The sequence below is a fragment of the Galeopterus variegatus genome, unplaced genomic scaffold, assembly GCF_000696425.1.
Source record: "Galeopterus variegatus unplaced genomic scaffold, G_variegatus-3.0.2 Scaffold1895, whole genome shotgun sequence".
NCBI lineage: Eukaryota > Metazoa > Chordata > Mammalia > Dermoptera > Cynocephalidae > Galeopterus > Galeopterus variegatus.
This window is the reverse complement of record NW_007728006.1, coordinates 273,620-283,020: the sequence shown is the minus strand read 5'-3', so window position 1 is coordinate 283,020 and position 9,401 is coordinate 273,620.

The window sequence follows — 9,401 nt, the reverse complement described above, 5'->3', positions numbered from 1 at the left end:
TTATGCATTATTAGTCTGCAAACAGCAACTGTGTCTTTTGTGTTCAAGAACTACAAGGAAATTGCAAAGAGATGCTTGTAGTTGTGTGCAGCAACATTACCCCAATCAACAAATTTTGACATAAGTGATGATGAGTATTCTGGACTGATAATCTCTATAACTAGTGATTTATGACATACTAGATGTCAAAATTAGGTGGCTGAATAATTGCCATTCTGACTTGATTTCAGAATATAAATATTAACCGTGTGAGTAATTGAAACTCTACTAAAATGTATGTAAGTTTCCTAGATATGATGATAACTATTGTATGTATAAATTAATTGTTGATTGAAATCAATGTACACACATGCATTTGAAAAGGTTTTGACCAGAGAGAGATTCTACTGTTAGTATGAGAAATTGAAGAAATGTCTCAACAGTAATTCCGTAATTGAAGTAAGGTTTTGAGTGCCTGTAGGCTGCATTGTGGAAACATATCTGAATAAGGTAACAATCATACCACTGTCAACATATCCAAGGGTACATCATGATAATTACAGATCAGAGTCATTTGAAAATACCAGTGCATTCAATTGATCAAAGATCTTGATTCTCCATAGTTGGCTATCCCTGCTGAATCAGGATCAGATTATTTCCACTGATGGATAACAATGTGTATTCAATAACAATTTATTCATTGGTATGCATGAATAAATAGCTATTCAAAAGTAATACCCTTATCATTATAAAAAATATCATTGCTTTAAGTTTTTTTTTTTTAACTGATGACAGGAAAACACAAGAAAAAATAGCAGCTAGATGCAATCATTGCCAGACCACTGGTGATGTATTAGATCCAATTTATCACAAATTACGTCTTCTACTGCAGTTGTTTATGTAAGTTTCAAAAACAGCTATTGATACTATGTTTAATTGTCTGTGAGATGGTAAAAAAAATATTTCGTTTTGGATAATATTTCGATTTTGGCATCTATGCCTTCATACCTAGTTCTTCAAATTATTGTGTGCCTGAAAATAAAATGAGTGTTTGACGGCCTACCTCTTTTGCTTTCAAGAAAATATGTGGACCACAGTGAAGATACCTGAGTTGAGAATGTTGGTGAAGTTATAAGGGAAGGAGAGCTTCATCAACTGCAAATGAGATCTAGCCCTCAGATGTTTCAAAGATCACCTGGGCCACACCATCTCTTTGCTGTGACCCCTAGGTCAACAGCTTCAACTTTACCTTGAAAGAAGCTCTTCAAACCCAAGGTTTTTCAGGATGCATTACCTCCTGTCATCTCCTTCTCTAATCACCAGATCAGGACGGTAAATCATCTTTCAGAGTCAACTGACTGGAGAACTTGACCTTGGAATTGTCCACTCTCAATCTTAGCCAAGGGCTGATCTCAAAATTTAATCCCCTTGAAGCTCAAACCCAAACTCTAGTCCTTAGATACTTGACCTCTAAAGCCTTTCTATTTATTTGACCACTGAGACACCCATTGCCATTGATATTGATCTCATAACCTATCCCCAAACTGATTTCTGGCTTGACCTTTGATACCCTAATCATGGCCTAAATTTTGATACCCTGATTAGCTCCTGGAGCACAATTCCTGATCTCAACTCAGAATGTTCTCTGGAGCACAATTCCTGATCTCAACTCAGAATGTTCTCTGAAGGATCTATCTATCTATCTATCTGTCTGTCTGTCTGTCTGTCTGTCTGTCTATCTATCTATTCCCCTCCACCCCCACCATTAAGTTTTAACTTTCCAAAGCCTTAATCTGAGAAATCTTTACCTCTATGACTCTTTATGAAAATCCTCATCAGGGCTACTCTCTCTTCTTCTGTAGGAGGCTTTCTATTCTCCTAATTTATTTTAACACCAAATCCTTCATCTTTTGTCTTAAATTTCTTAAAGGGGAAAGGAGCCATTCTTCAAAGACCTTAAAATTCATATAATTCCTTTTTGTTGTGACTCTACACCCTAGAATTTATATCCTAAGTCCTCACTAATATTCTAGGCTCTACCAGTCCTCAGTTTACAACCCAGGATCCTTCACATTCCTATTCTGATAAATTAACTTGTTCTTTATGTGCTACAATGGGAAAAATGTTTTAAAGGAAAGGACACTTGTTTAGGAACAAGGAAACTTAATTTCTATTTTCCATATCTAGGCCTCAGTTTATTCTAATTAAAGTTATTAGACTGTATTACCTCAGTAATTGTCATCCTTTAAATAAGTATAATTCTTTTTTATTTTTATTTTAGTTTGTTTAATTGACACATTAAAATTTTACATATTTATGGGGTACAATTTGATGTTTTGATGTTTGATATGTTTTATAATGATCAGATCAGGATATTTAGTGTGTCCATCACCGCATGTATTTATAATTTCTCTATGCTGTGAACATTCAAGGGCCTCTCTTTTAGCTAGTTTGCAGTATATAATACCTTACTGTTAACCATCATAACCCTGCTGTGCAATAGAAAAGTAGAATTTATCCCTCTATCTAATTGTAACTCTGTTCCCACTGACCCACCAGTCTTTCTCTATTCCCCCCTCCTCTCCCCAGTCTCTGGTAACCACTGTTCTACACTGTGGTTCTGTGATATCAACTTTTTTTTCTTTTTTCTTTTTTTGATTCCACGTAAGAGTAAAATTATGCAGTATTTGTCTTTTTGTGCCTGACTTATTTCACTTAACATGATGTCTTTCAGGTCCACCCATGTTGTCCCAAATGACAGGATTTCATTCTTTTTTACGGCTGAATAGTATTACATTGTGCATATATACCACATTTTCTTTATCCATTTATCTGCTGTTGGACACTGGGTTGATTCCATATCTTGGCTATTGTAAATTGTACTGCAAATAACATGGGGATGCAGGTAGCTCTTGGACATACTGGTTTCATTTGCCTTGGACATATACACAGTGGTGAAATTGCTGATCATATGGTAGTACTATTTTAAAATTTTTGAGTTGTGTAAGTTTCTTATATATTCTGCATATTAATGCCTTGTCAGATGTATACTTGGCAAATATTTTTTCCCATTTTGTAGGTTTCTTTTCACTCTTAATTGTTTTGTTTGTTGTGCAAAATCTTTTCAGGCTGATGTAATCACATTTTTTTCTTTTCTTTCCTGTGCTGTCAAGGTCTTATTTTAACAGTCCTTGCCCCGCCCCAAGATCATAAATAGTTCCCCCCATGTTTACTTATAGTTTCATAGTTTTGGGTTTTACATTTATGTCTTTAATCCATTTTGAGTTGATTTTTGTATAAGGTGAGAGGTAAGGTCTGGATTTATTCTTCTGCATGTGTCTATCCAATTTTCTGAGCACCGTTTATTGAAGAAGCTGCCTTTTTCCCCAATGTATGTTCTTGGCATATTTGTCAAATATCATTTGGATGTTGGTGTGTGGATTTATTTCTGTGCTCTCTTTTGTATTCCATTGAGCTGTGTGTCTATTTTTATGCTGGTACCATGCTGTTTGGTTACTGTAGCTTGTAGTATTTTAAGGTCAGGTACTGTGATGCCTTCAGGTTTGTTCTTTTTACTAGCGATTGCTTTGGTTGTTCAGGGTATTTGTGGTATAGTACAAATTTTAGTAATATTTTTATATTTGTGAATAATGTTATGGGTATTTTAATAGGGATTGCATTAAATATGTGGATCTCTCTAGGTAATATGGTCATTTTAACAATGTTAATTATCTCAATCCATGAACGTGGAATATCTTTCCATTTATATGTGCCTTCAAATTCTTTCAGTAATGTTTCATAGTTTTTGGTGTAGAGATTTTTTCTTTTTTTGCTTTCTTGTTTAAGTTTATTACTAAGTATCTTTTGTTGTTGTTGTTGTTGCTATCGCAAATAAAATTCTCTTAATTTCTGTTTCAGATAGTTCACTATTAACATATAGAAATGCTATTAACTTTGTCCTTTCTAAATTTGTTTAATACTTCTAAAAGCATTTGTTGGGGAGTCTTTAGTGTTTTCTATATAAAAATTATGTCATCTGAAAACAAGGACAGTCTTTCTCTTTTCCAGTTGGGTATCATTTATTTCTTCTGCCTCATTTCTCTAGCTAGGACCTCCAGAGCTATGTTGAATAGGAGTGATGAAAGTGGACATCCTTGTCTTGTTCCTGATATTAGAAGAAAATCTTTTTGGCTTTTCTCCATTTAGTATGATCTTAGCTGTAGGTTTTCCATGTATGGTCTTTATTGTGTTGATGTACATACCTTCTATAGCTAATTTGTTGAGAGTTTTTATCATGAAGGGATGTTGAGTTTTGTCAAATGCTTTCTCTGTGTCTATTGAAATGTTCATATCATTTTTGTCTTTATTTTGTTAATGTAATGTATCATATTTATTGATTTGTATACATTTATTGACTTGTATATGTTGACCCATCTTTGCATCTCTGGGATATTTCTCAATTAGTCATAGTTAATGATTTTTCTAATATACTGTTGAATTTGGATTGCTATTATCTTGTTGAAAATGTTTGCATATATGTTCATTGGGGATATTAGCCCATAACTTTTTTGTTTTTGTTTTTGCTTTTGTTATCTCATTGTCCAGTTTTAGAATGATGCCAGCCTTGTAAAATAAATTTGGAAGAATCCTTTCCTTTTTAAATATTAGTATGTCTTCTTTTTCATTTCTGATTTTATTCATTTGAGTTTTCCAAAAACTTTTAAAATTTTTATTTCTTATTATAAGCATATTCATTATTACAGATCATGATTTTTCTTCATGCCCTTTACCCAACTTATCCCTCCCCAAATCCCCACCCTTCCTTCCCCCATTTCTAGTAGCCTTAGGTTTTTTCTCTCCTTCTGAAAGTTCAACATATTGTTTTGATGTTTTCTTTCTTTTTTTCTCCTTCCTTGCTTCCTTCCTTCTGAATTCCTGAATTCCCAAATTTCTGAATTTTTTTCCTTCTTTCTTTGCACTCAGTTATGAGTGAGAACATGTGGTATTTTTCTTTCCTTGTCTGGCTTATTTCACTTAACATGATTTTCTCCAGACTCATCCATGTTCCTGCAAATGGCAGAATTTCACTCTTTTTTAGAGCTGAATAATATTTCATTGTGTATACACAAAATTTTCCTTATCCAGTCGTCCATTGATGGACGTTTAGGTTGGTTCCATATTTTGACTGTTGTCAATAGAACTGAGTTGAATATGGGAGTGCTGGTATCCCTTGTACATGATGATTTCCATTCCTTTGGATATATGCCCACTGCCTCTTCAGTAAATGGTGCTGGCAAAATTGGACCTCTATATGCAAAAGAATGAAACTTGAGCTGTACATCTCACCATACACCAAAATCAACTCAAAATGGATTATATACTTAAATATAAGTCCAGCTTTATAAATTTTACAAAACTATAAAATTACTAAAGGAAAGCATACGGGAAAAACTCCAGGAAGTAAGACGGGGCATAGACTTTATGAATAAGACCCCCAAAGCACAAGCAACAATAGAACAAATAAACAAATGAGGTTATATCAAACTGAAAAGCTTCTGCACAACAAAGGAAACAATCAACAGAGCAGAGAGACAACCTACAGAATGGGAGAAGATATTTGCAAACTATGAATCCAACAAGGGGTTAATATGCAGAATATATAAGGCTTCATCTGACAGGGGATTAACATCCAGAATATATAAAGAACTCAAACAGCTAAACAGTAAAAAAATGAATAAATAAATAAATAATAATAATAATCCAATTAAAAAATGAGTGAAGGAGCTGAATAGACATTTTTCAAAGGAAGACATACAAATGTCTTACTGGTACATGAAAAAATGCTCAACATCACTAATCAGAGAAATGCAAATCAAAACCACATTGAGGTATCATCTCATCCCAGTTAGACTGGCCATTCTTAAAAAGATTGAGAATAAATGTTGGCAAGGATGCAGGGAAGCGGGAATTATTCTACATTATTGGTGAGACTCTCAATTAGTACAACTATTAGGGGAAACAGTATGGAGTTTTCTCAAACAACTACAGATAGAATTTCCTTTCTGTCCTGGTTATTCTAGTTTGTGGATTTTGATTATCTTTTTAAAGTATCAACTCTTCATTTTGTTGATCTTTGGAATGTGATTTTAGTCTCTATTTTATCAATTTTTGCTCTGAGATTTATTATTTCCTTCCTTCTACTAATTTTGGGTTTAATTTGTTCTTGTTTTTCTAGTTCCATAAGGTACATTTTTTAGGTTGCTTCTGTGAGATCTTCTACTTTTTTGATGCAGGCATTAAGCTGCTTTAAGCTTCCCTCTTAGTACATCCTTGTCTGTATATTCTTTTTCATTTTTTTTATTGAGAAGTAATAGATTTACATATTTGTGGGATACAGAGGTGAATATCAGTAACTGTGTATGATATGTGATGATGAAATCAGGATAATTAGTATATTCTTCATTACAAAACATAATCATTTTTGTGACTCTTTACCAATTTCTCACTCATCTTCTGCCCTCTCCCCCTTTCCCACCTGTAATAACCATAGTTTTGCTCTTTCCTTTGAAAGTTCAATTAGTTATTATGATTGCTTCATCTTTCTTTCTTTTTCATTTATTGGTTTATTTAGCTCCTAGTTTTGAGTGAGGACATGTGGTATTTCTCTTTCTGTGCTTGGATTATTTTACTTAACGTAATTTTCTCCAAGCTCATCCATGTTGCTGCAAATGGCATGATTTCATTATTTTTTATGGCTGAGTAGTATTCCATTGTGTGGAATACACATTTTCTTTATCCAGTCATCCATTGATGGACATTTAGGTTTTTCTGTATGTAGGAACATGTTATTATGCAAACAGGGGACAATTGGATTTCATATTTTCCCATTTGGATACTCATTATTTCTTTCTCTTGCTTGCTTGTTTTAGCTAATACTTCCAGTACTTTGTTAAAGAGGAGTGGTGAGAGTGGGCATCCTTCTCTTTACCCCCATAAAAATCTTTCAGCTTTTCCCCATTCAGGATGATATTGGTGGTGGGTTTGTATATGGCTTTTAATGTGTTGAGATATTTTCCTTCTAAAACTAATTTGTTCAGTGTCTCTATCATGAAGCGATGTTGAATTTTGTCAAGTGCTTTTTCTGTGTCTATTGAGATAATCATACAGTTTTTATCCTTGATTTTGTTGATGTAGTATATTAGTCCATTTCTTTTGCTTATAACAAAATTCTTAGAACTAAGTGATTTTTAAGAAAATTAAATTTATTTCTTACAGTTTCTGAGGCTGAGAAATCCAAAGTCCAGGGAACACATCTGGTGACAGCCTTGGTGGTGGCAACAGCGACACCAGAGTATCACATTGCAAAAATTGTGGAGCAGAGATATGGACAGACTCTTCGTGCTCCCCTTTCAAAGCCCTCAAAACCATACCACTGGCCACCATTTTTAATCCATTCACTACTGCATGGTCCTACAATCTAAACACCTCTCCAAGGCTCCATCTTTCAATTACCATAATAGGATTTTGCACCCTCAATAGTTAATGATGGGAATTAAGCCTCAATAAGGTTGGGGGGGTGCATATTGAATCTATATCATGCAGTGTATCACAGTTATTGACTTGCATATGTTGAATCATCCGTGTGTCCCTAGGACGAATCCCACTTGAGCTTCATGTGTAATCTTCATGTGTAATCAAGTTTCCCATTCTGGCTTCTGGAGGGCCTAAAACGTACTATGTTTAACATATTCTTCACTACCTGCCATAGGGATATCAATGAAGTTTGACATTTCTCCCCACTACTGGTACCTCCTAATCTCTTGTCAGGATCAGTAAATATTTCCCTGCCACTTTCCATTCTGAGTTCAAAATCAGGTCCTTGGCTTTGCTTCTTTTATTTGTGAAATGCTACATGTCTTCACTATTAGAGTCTACATGCTAGAGCTGGCCACTTAGCTCAGTTGGTTAGAATACAGCCTTGTAACACCAAGGTTAAGGGTTACTATCCACATTCCAGTCAGCTCCCCCACCAGGAAAAAACAACAACAACAAAGAAACACCCCCACACACAATAAAACAAAAGAATCTACATTCTTCTTCAAAATCCAAAATCCTAAAATGACCTTATCGAAAGGAGAACTTTCTCTCTTTAATTTTTTTTCATGAGACTCTGTTCTTTCCTTCATTGTGCTTATCACAAACTGTGAAGAGACATAGATGATAGATTAGAGATTATATACAGATGGATGATAGATGAACAGATAGACAGATAGATAAATGTAACTAGCTTGTAGTTCTATTGAATACTGACTTTATGAGAGCAGGGGCTATGTCTTTCATGTTTACTACTGGTCTGCACCACATAGCACAATGCTTGCAAATAAAAAGCACTCTATGTAATATTTTATATTTATGATTATACACCTAATGTTTCAATTCATCCNTTAAATTTCTTAAAGGGGAAAGGAGCCATTCTTCAAAGACCTTAAAATTCATATAATTCCTCTTTGTTGTGAGTCTACACTCTAGAATTTGTATCGTAAGTCCTCACTAATATTCTAGGCTCTACCAGTCCTCAGTTTACAACCCAGGATCCTTCACATTCCTATTCTGATAAATTAACTTGTTCTTTATGCGCTACAATGGGAAAAATGTTTTAAAGGAAAGGACACTTGTTTAGGAACAAGGAAACTTAATTTCTATTTTCCATATCTAGGCCTCAGTTTATTCTAATTAAAGTTATTAGCCTGTAATAACCTCAGTAATTGTCGTCCTTTAAATAAGTATAATTCTTTTTTATTTTTATTTTAGTTTGTTTAATTGACACATTAAAATTTTACATATTTATNAGAAGCTGCCTTTTTCCCCAATGTATGTTCTTGGCATATTTGTCAAATATCATTTGGATGTCGGTGTGTGGATTTATTTCTGTGCTCTCTTTTGTATTCCATTGAGCTGTGTGTGTATTTTTATGCTGGTACCATGCTGTTTGGTTACTGTAGCTTGTAGTATTTTAAGGTCAGGTAGTGTGATGCCTTCAGGTTTGTTATTTTTACTAGCGATTGCTTTGGTTGTTCAGGGTATTTGTGGTATAGTACAAATTTTAGTAATTTTTTTATATTTGTGAATAATGTTATGGGTATTTTAATAGGGATTGCATTAAATATGTAGATCTCTCTAGGTAATATGGTCATTTTAACAATGTTAATTATCTCAATCCATGAACGTGGAATATCTTTCCATTTATATGTGCCTTCAAATTCTTTCAGTAATGTTTCATAGTTTTTGGTGTAGAGATTTTTTCTTTTTTTGCTTTCTTGTTTAAGTTTATTACTAAGTATCTTTTGTTGTTGTTGTTGTTGCTATCGCAAATAAAATTTTCTTAATTTCTGTTTCAGATAGTTCACTATTAACATATAGAA